We start from the raw sequence: 13,632 nt of genomic DNA, 5'->3' as shown, positions 1-13,632 counted from the left end.
AGAGTGCGTGACAGGCGCAGTCGATACTGGCCCAGCATCACTCTGCTGTAGCGGCCAGAGCCCTGTTATCTGAGTCCAGGTCTGATCCAGGCTGGGTCACCTATGGAGGATCCAGGCTGGGTCACCTATGGAGGATCCAGGCTGGGTCAGCTATGGAGGATCCAGGCTGGGTCACCTATGGAGGATCCAGGCTGGGTCAGCTATGGAGGATCCAGGCTGGGTCAGGTGACCCCCATAGTCCCTGCTCCTCCCCAGTTCCAGGGAGTGGAGCAGGGATCTCTGAGAGCCAAGCTCTCTGATTGTCCATTTCCTCTTATTATTCCCATCCAGAACCCTGGTCATTGGAGCAGGAGCACATGGCACACCCTTTGACAGCCAATCAGCTTCCTCGTCACGTCAGATGTCAAATCAAGGCCGATATCGGAATCTCCTCAGACTTCTAAATATTCAATTAAAGACTGATTTGTCTTGTTTTAGGGCAACTCTGTCTCGCCGGCTTTATATCATTCCCGGAATGAATAATTTAAATGTTTGCAGTGACTCTCTCGTAATGGATTCAAGAACCCAAATTCGCCCTACATGAGCAGTGTGGAGGGGGGAGAAGCTGAGAGAAAGCTCTGGAGAGAGGGGACGTTTTTTGGGGGGAGAATTCATTCCCAGCTCCCTGGAGGGGCTGAACAGGGATACAGACCCACAGCTACTTCATTAAGCAGAGTCTCTCAGCCCAGACCATTCATCAAAGAGTACAGAAAACAGGCCCACAGCCATGGTCTGTTGTACTTCATATTTCAAAGACAATCTTAAGAGGTTTGCCTATATTTCCTTCGTTTTTAGATTTTCTTTTCTTCTGTGTTCTAAGATGACCCCGTCCTTCTAAGCTGGGTCTTGGTGTGTTGTCAAAAGAGACTCCTGAATCTGTCGTCAAAGCCTCATAAATGTTATGTTGTCAGAAGGACATCAGCACAACTTACGAAGGGATTGACCTTGTTTGTCTTTTAGCAGGGACTATGTAGTGCACTTTTTAACTTAGGCACCCCAGAGATTCAACATGAATATTGTCTTAAACATAATTTCTTTTTGTCTCCTGGATTTTTACGGCAGTATGAAAACACAATGTTGAGAAAATGTTTGTTTGTTCTTTTCAAGTCACCATTTTTGCTTTAGTTTTTTTAAATGTTGTATTTGTGCCTAAGACTTTTGCACAGTCCTGCATATCTTTTAGAAGGGACTGTGTACAACATCCCGTTTAACGTTAAATTAAATCATCACATCGTGTCTGTGTGGAGGTTTTTCTACGAGTTGCTACTGGGTAGACTCGCGGTTTCAGGACAACTCAAAAGGAAGTCCTCTATCACTACAACAGACAGTCCGCAGATGCCTGGAGGAGCAAGGATGAAGGTGGTCACCGTTTGACGGACCATCTCTCTTCCCCCCTCTCCCCTCGCTCCTTCTCCACGGTGAAGAACAGAGGAGTAAAGCAGGGGGGAGGCCACACAGCGACATTTTTATCGGCGTAGTGCTGACTCAGCCCGGCTCTCCCTCTGAGGGGCTGATGAGGAGGAATGGCCTTGTGGAGGCTCCGGGCCGCGTGCATCCATAGCTGTCATCATCGTCTGAATCCACCACTGCTGACTCTGCAGTCCGGGACCCCTGCATGGATGGGAAACGACCTGTCGGCATCCACCTGACACCCTCTCAGTCTTCACCCCCCCGATCCCTTCATCCTCCATCCTGCCCCTCTCAGGAGGAGCTGCTCTCCGCGGCTCGACAAGCCCTTCGTCTTGCGGCAACTGACAAGGGGCTCTGTCTGCGCTCCGTGTCTCCATCCTTCACGGCACGCCGGGGCCAGACAGGATCCTCGGGGCCTCGTCCACCATTGCCCACGGAGGATCCAGGGGGCGTTCGACACCCACATCACACTGACGACACGTCTCCTCTCACCCTTCGGAAACTCTTCTTGGGCACCTCGTTGTGTTTCCCTCGGACCTGTTGTCTCTGACATTTACATTTGGTCATTTAGCAGACGCTCTTATCCAGAGCGACTTACAGCAAGAACAGGGGCGCCTTCAGGAAGACAGCGGGAACGTTTCCGTGGAAGATTGTGCCTCCATCTGCCATGCTCTGTGAGGCGGGCTGCGGGAGGCGGGCTGGAGGGGAGGGAGACAGGTTGTTGGTTCGCTGCCCGTGAAACGCTGAGATGAGGATAACGGGGAGGGATCTTCCAGGAGCGCGCGCAGGCTGTGCGTCTGTATGTGCATGTGAGTGGGTGTGTGTATTTGCGTTTGTGTGTCTGTGTGCTTGTATGTATGAATGTCTGTGTGTGTGCATGTGCATTTGTGTGTACCTGGGTGTGTGTGTGTGTGTGTGTCTGTGTGTGTGCATGTGCATTTGTGTGTACCTGGGTGTGTGTGTGTGTGTGTGTGTGTGTGTGTGTGTGTGTGTGTGTGAACCTGCACTGAAGGCCACACTCATGGGAAGAAGGCCTCTGAAAACAAACCTCGATAAGCGGTTTTGTGAGTACACTGGATCAAACGTCTAATTAGATGTGTTAAACAAGCAATGAGACACTGTCTAACCACAGCTGCAGAGGACAACATTAAAAAAATATATTTTGTAAAGCCTCCTAAATTGTATCCAAATTATCAAGCCATCCAGTCCAACAAACAAACATGCGTTTAATAAACAGGAAATACAATTCTATGATTTGTAAATTCTTTGATTGCAGTTTGTGGGCCAAATCCATATTTATGGGCAGTCGTCAGCAATACTTACCCTCAGCATATTGTGAAGAGCTGTAAATCGAAGCCTGTCATGGTGTAGTCCTTTGACAGAATGCTAAGTAACTGGAAGGATCTAAATTTCATTGAACTGCGTCTGGTTGACTGGAGATTTGCATACTCTATTGAATATGAATGATACCTCCACTGGCTCCAGAGAAGGGTGCCACACATGAAATCTGACAGTTCAGTGAAATGGAAAGTGCATTAGATTGGGAGAGAGAATTGGATACTTCAATGGTAAAGTTTGAATGTAACCCATGACTATAGGAATACTGCAATAAAATAATTACCCAATCACTGGGGAGTATAATTTGTCATTTGAAAAACAATTATTTGAGCTGTGAACTTAACTCTTAACTGTTGATACTCAGGTCCCCCTATCATTAAGGAATATTTAACTTCAACCAACAAGATCTGAATCCAAATATGTTTCCCAGCACAGTAAATATCGTGTTAGTTGGGGTTGTGAAATAAAGAGCACAGGGTTCATAGTTTTACCAGAAATGCAAGACTTGCGATGACTAAGAATGTGGTCAGAGTAAGAAAATATTCACAATTAGACACAGGGCCTAATTTAATAATTACACGGTGTGAGTATCTCCTCTGTGCCGTATTCCCTTTGATTAAAATCAAGTCAGAGAAGGTGTGTAGTCTTTCTGCTCCTGTGAATATATGGATTTGTCTCTGCAGAGTAGCCTACTGTATCACCTGGTGTTTTGTTTCAATCTCACGATACAGGCCGTGCAAATATTAGAAGTCTGTCTCTCCGGAGCAGACAAACTCGCCGGGTTTCATGAACAGTGCGCTCACGAGGAGAGATTGATTATGAGAGATATCATCAACAAGCCACAAGGGTGAGATGGGGGAAAAAGAAAAAGAAGAAAATGAATTTTTCCCAGAGACAACGGTAAAATAATAATGAGCTCAAACAGATTCCAGCCTACTGTCTGTGTGAGTGAGAGTTTTGGATCAATTAAAAGAGCCTGGAACTAAATTGATCTTTAATCTCTTTCAAGTTCTTCAGAAACACCTCAGATAGATCTGTGCAGCCAGAATGATGTGTGGAAATTAAGGTTCATCGAAAAATCTACCTAAGGGAGTCGAAGCGAACTAGCAGTGCTGATATGAAATCAGCATAATATCCCGTTGTACACTGTATCTCATAATAAACCTAACAAGGCCATCCATAACATGGCGTACATGCATTGATGCCGAGACTAAAAGTACACAGTTAGCTTCAGGGCCAAAACACAGGCTTCTAAAGTCAGCTATTTACAACAGTTCTGTGCTCTCATTTCCCACCAAATTGCCATCAATTCACATTCCTCAGGGGACGATTCCCATCTTTCACTATGTGGCGATGATGTAATATCCAGGCGGCAACAGCAGCAGCAGCAGCAGCAGCAGCAGCAGCAGAAATGGTGGATAGCATCCCAGGGAACTGGGTTCCTCCGGGGGGAAAGATAAAGGCCTTTGTCATTGTTTATGTCCCACATTCCCTCGCTCTGGTCCACCCTGGTGCATTCACCGGGAGATCATCAAGAAACAATGAAACCCGCCTCCCGACACCAGACGTGCTTATTGGCCGGCCCACAGATCTCTGCTCAGGGAACGTCGCCTCAGATGTATGAGAGAACATAAAAACCGCGAAGGGCCGAGCGTGACGCTCCCGGTGAAAGAGCGGGGCAGGAGAGCCCGTCTCTGTCCGTGAGGGATCTGATGTGCTGCTTGTAGCTGTTGTTTGCTCCCACCTGCAGGGTAATTAATGGAGGCGCTCAGGCGCGGGCAGATGAAGGCCGGCCGGAGGAATAAAGGTGAGGGATCGGCTCTGGGAGGCTGAGAGATCGAACAGGCTTACACGGCCGTCACACCGCACATATTGATATATTTCACTTGAGCACGGATGACATGAGATGTTTCACTGAGAGCATCACCCCAAGTCACCCTGTAGTCATCAACACACTGTACTGAACACTGTAGTCACCAACACACTGTAGTGAACACTGTAGTCATCAACACACTGTACTGAACACTGTAGTCATCAACACACTGTACTGAACACTGTAGTCACCAACACACTGTACTGAACACTGCAGTCATCAACACACTGTAGTGAACACTGTAGTCACCAACACACTGTACTGAACACTGTAGTAACCAACACACTGTACTGAACACTGTAGTCATCAACACACTGTACTGAACACTGTAGTCACCAACACACTGTACTGAACACTGTAGTCATCAACACACTGTAGTGAACACTGTAGTCATCAACACACTGTACTGAACACTGTAGTCACCAACACACTGTACTGAACACTGTAGTCATCAACACACTGTAGTGAACACTGTAGTCATCAACACACTGTACTGAACACTGTCACCAACACACTGTACTGAACACTGTAGTCATCAACACACTGTACTGAACACTGTCATCAACACACTGTAGTGAACACTGTAGTCATCAACACACTGTAGTGAACACTGTAGTCACCAACACACTGTAGTGAACACTGTAGTCACCAACACACTGTAGTGAACACTGTAGTCATCAACACACTGTAGTGAACACTGTAGTCATCAACACACTGTACTGAACACTGTCACCAACACAATATACTGAACACTGTCACCAACACTGTACTGAACACTGTCACCAACACACTGTACTGAACACTGTAGTCATCAACACACTGTAGTGAACAGTGTAGTCACCAACACATTGTACTGAACACTGTCACCAACACACTGTACTGAACGCTAACTGATTTTGTAGTTTAATCGAACCAAGACTTTCATATAACCTCTGACCTGTGATGACATTGAAGACGTACCGTTGACGACCCGTGATCTAAAGACGACGTCGACGATCTAAGATGGGATCGCTTTGTCATCTTTTGATTGAAGCGACAAAAAACGGTGGTGTTGGTGGATGAAGGCCCACAAAGTGCCTCCTAGTGGACGACTGCTGACTCTGCGGGGAGCAGGGCTGCAGTAAGATCACACTTCGCTGTCCCTGGTCCTGAGAAACCTTCTGGATACTTACTAATGAGCTAATTAGCTTCACACAGATACTATTACACCTCTGTCATTTTCTCAAGGTCCATTTTCAGCTTGCAGGACAAACACGTTCAACTGAGCCGCCCGCTTTCATTATCAAAGAAATAACTCAATCGTCTAATTTATGTTTAGCATGTTTTTGTAGAATCAAGTATAACAGTGGGACACCTCAATACTGTCTCTCACAACAAAAGAGAACAAACTGATGTGATTCTACAAGGCGTCTAATCCCCAGAGATGGGGATGAAATTCAAACATTGGCGTGCACAAAATCATTAATCAATGAAAGCTCCAAATGAAACCGGAGACAGCCCATTTATTCATACCTTTCTGGTCAATCTCGGCAACCTGGCTGTCGGTGGAGGGAGAGGATAAGAAAGAGAGAGAATATGAGAGAGAAAGGGGTAGAGGGATATAGAAAGAGTAACACATAGAAAAAGAGAGAGAATAAGAGAGAGAAGGGGATAGAGGGATATAGAAAAAGTAACACATAGAAAAAGAGAGAGAATATGAGAGAGAAGGGGATAGAGGGATATAGAAAGAGTAACACATAGAAAAAGAGAGAGAATAAGAGAGAGAAGGGGATAGAGGGATATAGAAAGAGTAACACATAGAAAAAGAGAGAGAATACGAGAGAATGTGTGTCTGTGTTTGTGTGGGCGCGTGTGTGGTTAAGGGGAGATGGAGAGGGGGGTACAGAGCCAGTTGGAAAGAAACAAAAGTGGGGAAGTAGTCGATAGGTGGGGAAATTCATAACAAATTATTTACATAATACATCTTTCCCCTAGGCGTTATGTGGGTGTGTGTGAACGGTGTGTGGAAACACGTAACTCTGAACGGTGCAGTGACAGAGAGAGTTGTGTTGGTGGTGGAGGATGCTGCAGCGAAGGAGACCGGAGAGGAGCAGATGGGCTGGAAATCTCAGGGTTTATTTCTGGAGAGTTCAGCCTTTACGCCTCATAGACTGACTTAATTATGAGACAGAGGGGAGAATCAACCCCTGGAAAAGGGGATTTAAAGGAGAAAAAAGAACGCCTTCATTAGGCCCACGAGGAGCCTGCAGACCCGACAGAATAGCCGTGAACTCTCTGACAACTCTCGACAGGATTGTGAAATTTACCCCTGAGCAGTATGGTGCTTTCATTTGTTTGGCTCCCCACTGGCTGTTGCTAATGAAGAATACAATCAGGAGGGGACGGTCACAATTCTGTAAGTGTAAACCAAAACAAACACTGTGGTGTCACCAATTATCCTACCTGACTAGTGATAGTGTGACCTTGGTTCCAGTGTAGCTGTGAGGGTCGTAAAATGTAGCCGAAGATTTCACAACTCTGTTATGGATGTTGGAAAACGCTTCAGTTTGGGGTGGCCGGACGGTCAGCACAGATTTTTCTATTTCTGGTTCTGGTTTCTGTGGCTACGCTAATGATGTTTGCCTTCTGTCTCCAAGCCTTAAATTGACCTCCCATGCATCCACTCAAACTAACACATTTACAGTGAGAAGAGAGTTAGAGGCAGTTCAATCAGGAGAGACCTGGGATGAGTGAAAGATGTTTATTTACAGAATGATAAATGTACTACAGTGTTTGGAGCTTGGACCCCAGGGAATTATAAATCAACGGGCGCCAGCCCAACATCTGAAGAAGAATCCCCCATGGAGTCCAGACACTGGTGGCGATGGCGGCAGCCGATGACCAACAAGTCGAAGAGCAGACGAGGAACCGGGTGGCGATGGGGTGGAGGGTCGCGCGCATGATAGCATGGACAAACTACACAGGGAGAGACTCGTATTTAAAAGGCACGGGATCATGTGACAGCATTAACTGATAGATGGGAGGCAACTCGAACTGAACTCTCCTGACACAGGAACAGAGGAAGTAGAGCGCTCTTAGCGGGAGGAGTGAGTAGTGGACATTATCGAGTATGCCCGAGTGCAGGGATCGGTCTTGCCTGGCTGAACATGATTGGTAATGTTGGTGAGATGCATTTTTTGTCATATTTGCTGGAATAAATGTAATGTCCTGATTGCAACCAATAAACCAAAACTTACCTACCCTGCCTTTATGATTCCATAAATCTTAACATGTTTATTGAACCTGCTAAAACAGAATCTGTACAAGATTGTTTGTTACTTCGCATTTTACATTGTCCCAACCATAAAACGAACAGGAATTAATCTCACACTACTTTTTCATACAATGACCTGCAGTAAATCTCAGTTTCTCTATTAACGCTCCTCTACAACTGGCAAGATCAAGTTGGACACAGTATCGCAATTAAACACTAATCTAATATAAAACAGCAACTGCACAAACTTTAACCATCGAAATAAAACTTAAAAGAGGCACACATAGCTCACAGAACCTGAGCTTGTGCCGAAAGAGCGAGGCAGCATGTACAGTTTCACCAACACATTGTCAGCCAAACTTGTTGCACAACACAAAACGTGACGACGACACACCTGAACATTCAGCCTAATTCACTAGCCCGAGCCAAACCCAAGGTCTTTGGCAGATGCAGAATGAGGGAGCAGTTTGTCTTTAAAGCCTGTTGCCTCAGCATTGGCCCCCAGAGGATTTGATCCGAAGCCTTACTCCACAGGATGATTGGAGGGGTACTGGGCCATGAAGCAGAAGGTGACCATGAAGGTGAAGTGTGCCTGTCTCAGAGTAAACAGGGCCTGGTTCAGGAGGATGACTGCAGCTCACTGGTAGAGTGTGTTTCTCCAGGACAAGAGGTTTCAGGTTCAAGTCCCTTCGCCGTACGTCTCAAGGGCTAAAGGAATGCCTTGGGTATGTTTTCCTTTGTAGTTAAACTGGGCTTTTTTTGTTAGCTGATGAGACATGTTCATGTGGCGGGCCATGAGTTTAGCTCACTGAAAGACTGCCTGCAAATTGTGAGACCTCAGGTTCGAACTCTCTGGATGTCAGAGAAATAGGGAAAGAGAGAGACAGAGAGAGAGAGACAAACAGACGTAGAGACAGACAGAGAGACGGGAGGGAGGGAGGGAGGGAGGGAGGGAGGGAGGGAGGGAGGGAGGGAGGGAGGGAGGGAGGGAGGGAGGGAGGGAGGGAGGGAGGGAGGGAGGGAGGGAGGGAGGGAGGGAGGGAGGGAGGGAGGGAGGGAGGGGGGGGGGGGGGGAGGGGGGTTATAAGTGCAAACTTATAAAACTGATTCTAACTCTACATGGAGATCTTTTCTTGGCTAATGACTTAAGGACAAACCAAGCTGGCGTTTAGAGATTGCATTACTTTTACAATGGTCTATTACCCTCAAACTGATTAAGACAAAGCCAGACCGGCACAGTCATTACAAAGGGAAATATGTCATTTAGCAAAATTAGACAGCCGCTGTAAATACCACACTTTAAAATGCCACGGCAAGCTCATCACCAGTCTGACAATCACCCATGCAAATAAACGCTGTGTCGTAATTCAACGCTTATCTATCTACACACCCAAAGAAAAAAACGATCACGCCATCTCGTTGCCATTCCTTGTGCATTACAATTAGAAAGCAAATAAAACTATTTGCACCAAAGTGACTGTTTATACTCTAAACTGTTTTGAAAGTGATCCCAACAATATCATTCCTATTTTGCCAATGGGCCTTTGGAACATTAGGACCCAACATACACATTTATGGCCTGGGTTCAGGAGTCACGGTGACCATAGCAACGGATCCTTCCACGTTGATGAAACGGTAATCCTTCCTGAATGACGTGATTGTCCGATGTAGGCTATTCCCACCTGACTAAAGTAGCGGACATCTGTTGGCTGTTTGCCATCAGTTTTTTTCCTTTTCTACATTTTGTCCCCTGACCTTCATGCCGCGGAGACTTTGCTACATGCACTGTGTCTGGACTGGTCATTTTTCTTTCTGTTTAGAGACAATCCAGTCAGCTGACTGACTAATATGGAACTTTAACTGATAGTGGCGTTGTTCTAGTGAAGACTGACAACATTTTCCACCACACTTTTCAAGGTCAACCTTCCGTTTCAATAAAGCATAAACCAGAGCCATTAATATGACTAGATAATCGGAAGCGCTTCCAATAAAAGGAGGCTTTCCTTCCTGCAAAACATGCTTTTAACTCCAGCCACCTAATGGATATGTTATTGCTTTTACTGCTAACTCACATTGTTGCCACTCAGGCATACAATGGCGTTGTAAGTGAACTTCATTTGCACAGGGTTAATGAAGTTAACTCCACCAACTGACATCGCACAATGCTCATGTCAATGGCATCACGGCTAATGGGTTAAATGGTAAAAGGTTTGTTTTCATCTGCAACGGAAGGAAGGTGAATTAAACTGTCAGTTCAGACAGACAGACTGCCTGTATCGTGCCTGATCATGTTGGAAGTGGCACGGAAATGTGCGCTAAGTTTGTCGTGTCATCATGATCATTCACTGCCAGATCTTAGACTCTCACAACACCCCGGTAGCTCACTGAAAACTGATCTTTATAAAAACTACGTTCACGTTGGCCTACTTGATAAATAGCCTATCCGTGTAAAAACCAAATTCTAGTTTGACTGGCCCCTTAGGCTAATCGATCGTTTATGTAGAAGTCGTATTGAGGCAACCGTGGTTTCAACTGAAACAACAGTGAATATTACCAGGAACTCAACATTCCGAGCGAGACCTTGAGCTTCATCTCAGAGAGATGCTTTGCAGAAACACCGTTGGTAGCACAATAGCGGTCCTCCAGGCAACAGGCGAGCGAGGGCACTCGACGTTGCCATAGCGACCAACCCTTCTCCCTCAAATGTCTTTTTGGTATGAATTTGTTATCAAAACAAAAATGAGATGAATTAGCAGCAGAGTGACGGCAGACAGGCATAATCGCTTTATGCAAACTGTCATTACAAAGCACAAAGAAAGCTGTCGTTTTTCTGTTTGTTCTTGTTCAGACAGGCTGTGCTTCATTGACAACAAGGTAATTCTTTTAGAAAAGATGTAGAAATTGACCATTTTCACCTGATGGAGCAGAATAAACACTGTTCTCCTAAACTCTAGAGGTCACAGTCTGGGGGAAACTCACTTAAAAAACAGGGCGGAAACCACACACTACAACTCAGAAATACAAGTTCCTGGAAATATTTTACTTAGGCAGACATCGTTCTTCAGAGAGGTCACAACAACAGTCGGTTTTTCTGACAGCTCAAAGATGGATGCAGATGATGGTTGTTTATCTTTACTGGGCTGAGAGAGAGAGAGAGAGAGAGAGAGAGAGAGAGAGAGAGAGGGACATGGAGAGACGTAAGAGAGTGGGAAAACGAGAAAGAGAAAGACAAACAGAAAGAGCAAGACACACCACATACAGAGAGAGATAGAGAGACATAAACGGAGGGAAAGAGAGTAAAAGAGAGAGAGATAGAGAGACGGCAGCTCTTAGGAGGCTGGACTGCAGTGGTCAGGTAGAAAGGTTACTCATGCTCCCAGATAAATAAAACAACACCTGGCTCTGAGAGCATTTGCAGGCCCGACGCCAAGTCCTACTGAGAGACACAACCCCCAGGTGCCGAAGCCAGCAGCAGCTTGGAGGAGTCTGGGAGTTGACGCAGAGAACTCTCTACCCCGAGGCTGGACGCTCAACCTCCTTTTAAGACTTTATAAAAAGTTTCCTAAAACTACTCGACGTGGTTCCTGTCTGGTTTCTGAAGATGTGTGCTTAGAGAGAACCACGCAGCAAAGAGAGCATTTGAAAAGGACTGCAAGTAAAACCATTTTGTTAAACCGTTATCTTTTCTTTGTCTGCTGTTAGTATTCTTCTTATTATTATTATTAACTGTTCTTGTTCGTTAGCTTGAAGCATTGTAGTTACCGCGCTCCAGTTTAGTTTCATGATGCTGTGTGGTGTAGATTTATGTGTTTGGTTTTTGGGGGTGGAAGAAGGGACCAAGACAAAGTGATTCGTCCCAGGACTCTGGCTGGTCTAAATCCAGCTCTGACCATATTATACCTATTAAATGAATCAGAATGTCTTTGTTTTCGACTGCAACAAATAAATCCTGACAATTTATGTGCACTGCAGGAAAACACCACAAAATGGACCGCATCCGAGTAGTATTCCACCACGGCATAAAATAGAATGTTTTTTGTCTGTGGTTGTATTTGCAGTGCACCGTTGGCTTTTGGGAATGGGATAGTCTAGGGGTCCAAATATTGTGTTTTGAGAAGCAGAGGACATGTTTGGCTTCGTGTCAGCCCGGGTAGTCAGCTGTTGATGTCGGGATGCTTTCGGATATAGAGAGTGTGGGAGGATGTCATGGAGGAGATGGAGGGTGACAGACTCATCACAGGACGGACACACACAGGCACGCAAACGTACAAAGGCATTCACATACACATCGCGCAGAAACGCATGCGGATACACATCCACACACACACTCACGCAAACCAATTAGGTATGACACAGTAAAGAGCCTTCATGCTTGTCACCCGCTCTCTCCTCACAGTGGAATATGGACTGTAAACAGACAGCAAGCAGGGAACTCTACCGCACTCCACACCACAATTATACACGGTGAGAGTTGGACTGACTCCTATTGAAGCATATCAACAAAACACTGTTTTCTCTGCCCCTGTCCCCCGTTATACTCACTTCATTTGTGTGTTCAGATGTTCAAACAATCACTGAATATCCCCACTTATGTCGAAACAGTGAAACCGAATGGGATTGTTCACCAAGCTCTGAAAAAAACACATTATTGGTTGGTGGGACACGCAGGGTCACTCGCTAAATGGACATTGGTCCCTGTGACAGAATGGACTGAGGGTGATTGCCATGACAATATCGATGACACCCACAGCAACGACAGCTGTTTACTGAAGACTGTCACATTGCACAGAATGTCGGGCATCCAAACATGTGCATGTCAATTCAATAAAAAGCTTTTTGTTTTTGCTAAAGTGTACCCAGGTGCTAACAACTGGGAAACAGCTGAAAAAACCACAGGTGATGTACAGGCATGGTGAGTGTGTGTCTAAGTGTGTGTGTGTGTATTTGTACATGTGTGTCTAAGCATGTGTGTGTGTGTGTGTGTATTTGTACATGTGTGTCTAAGTGTGTGTGCAGATGTGAGTGTGGGATTAAATCACAGACACTTAGTATGTAAATACGTTTCGTCTTTCTCATCTGGTGATTCAGAATGTTTTTATTGAAGAGCCATATACATTATGGTGATTAATTTTATTCCAAGGAGGTCATTAATTGGATCCACATCACCACCTTTGTCATTTGCATGAATTCATTCTCCCGTCTTTCTCTGGAAAGTGAAAAACTCCCTTCATTCGTAATCAATCAATCACGATAAAGTGTCTCATCAAAGAATCGGTGGAGAACGGGTCAGGAAGGCAGTTGGACTTCAGAATCTTCTGCTCCTCCTGTGCATGTTAAGGGTGTGGTGTTTACAGAGTGATGTGGAGGAAATGGCAGCACATTGAGCACAGTAACATGCTACAGTAAAACATACAACAGTAATATAGTAGCAGGGATCCGCCACTGCATGTCCTGAGGAAACTGACGCCATTTTTATATTCCTGAGAGACAGACTGTCAAAAATATAGACAGACAGCTAGACACAAAGACAGATAGAAAGATAGACACAGTTTAATAGATAGGTAGACTTTACTGATTACAGGGAGGAAAATGCACCTTCGCCATTGGACAGGACAGGTTTTCCAATGAACAGATCAACAACAAAAGTCGTTATTTCAAACAAAAATGTCAGTTTAGCCACAGTTAGGGTGAACACTCACAACTCTTTAGCAGATGAAAT

The 13,632-nt window shown here is 45.4% G+C and overlaps 1 long non-coding RNA gene across 1 annotated transcript; it reads right to left on the bottom strand.

The window, feature by feature from the left end:
- Nucleotides 1-7,386: 7,386 nt before the first annotated feature.
- LOC146220341 (uncharacterized) lies at nucleotides 7,387-12,603 on the bottom strand. Its single transcript, XR_014750829.1, has 2 exons — nucleotides 12,456-12,603; nucleotides 7,387-7,615 (listed from the first exon to the last, which is right to left on the bottom strand). It is a non-coding gene; the product is annotated as an uncharacterized LOC146220341 (long non-coding RNA).
- Between the last annotated feature and the right edge of the window lie 1,029 nt (nucleotides 12,604-13,632).

This window comes from Hypomesus nipponensis, chromosome 27, assembly GCF_054491055.1.
Source record: "Hypomesus nipponensis isolate SF chromosome 27, ASM5449105v1, whole genome shotgun sequence".
Classification (NCBI taxonomy): domain Eukaryota; kingdom Metazoa; phylum Chordata; class Actinopteri; order Osmeriformes; family Osmeridae; genus Hypomesus; species Hypomesus nipponensis.
Note: the sequence above shows the minus strand (reverse complement) of the source record. Positions and strands in the feature narration are given on the sequence as shown.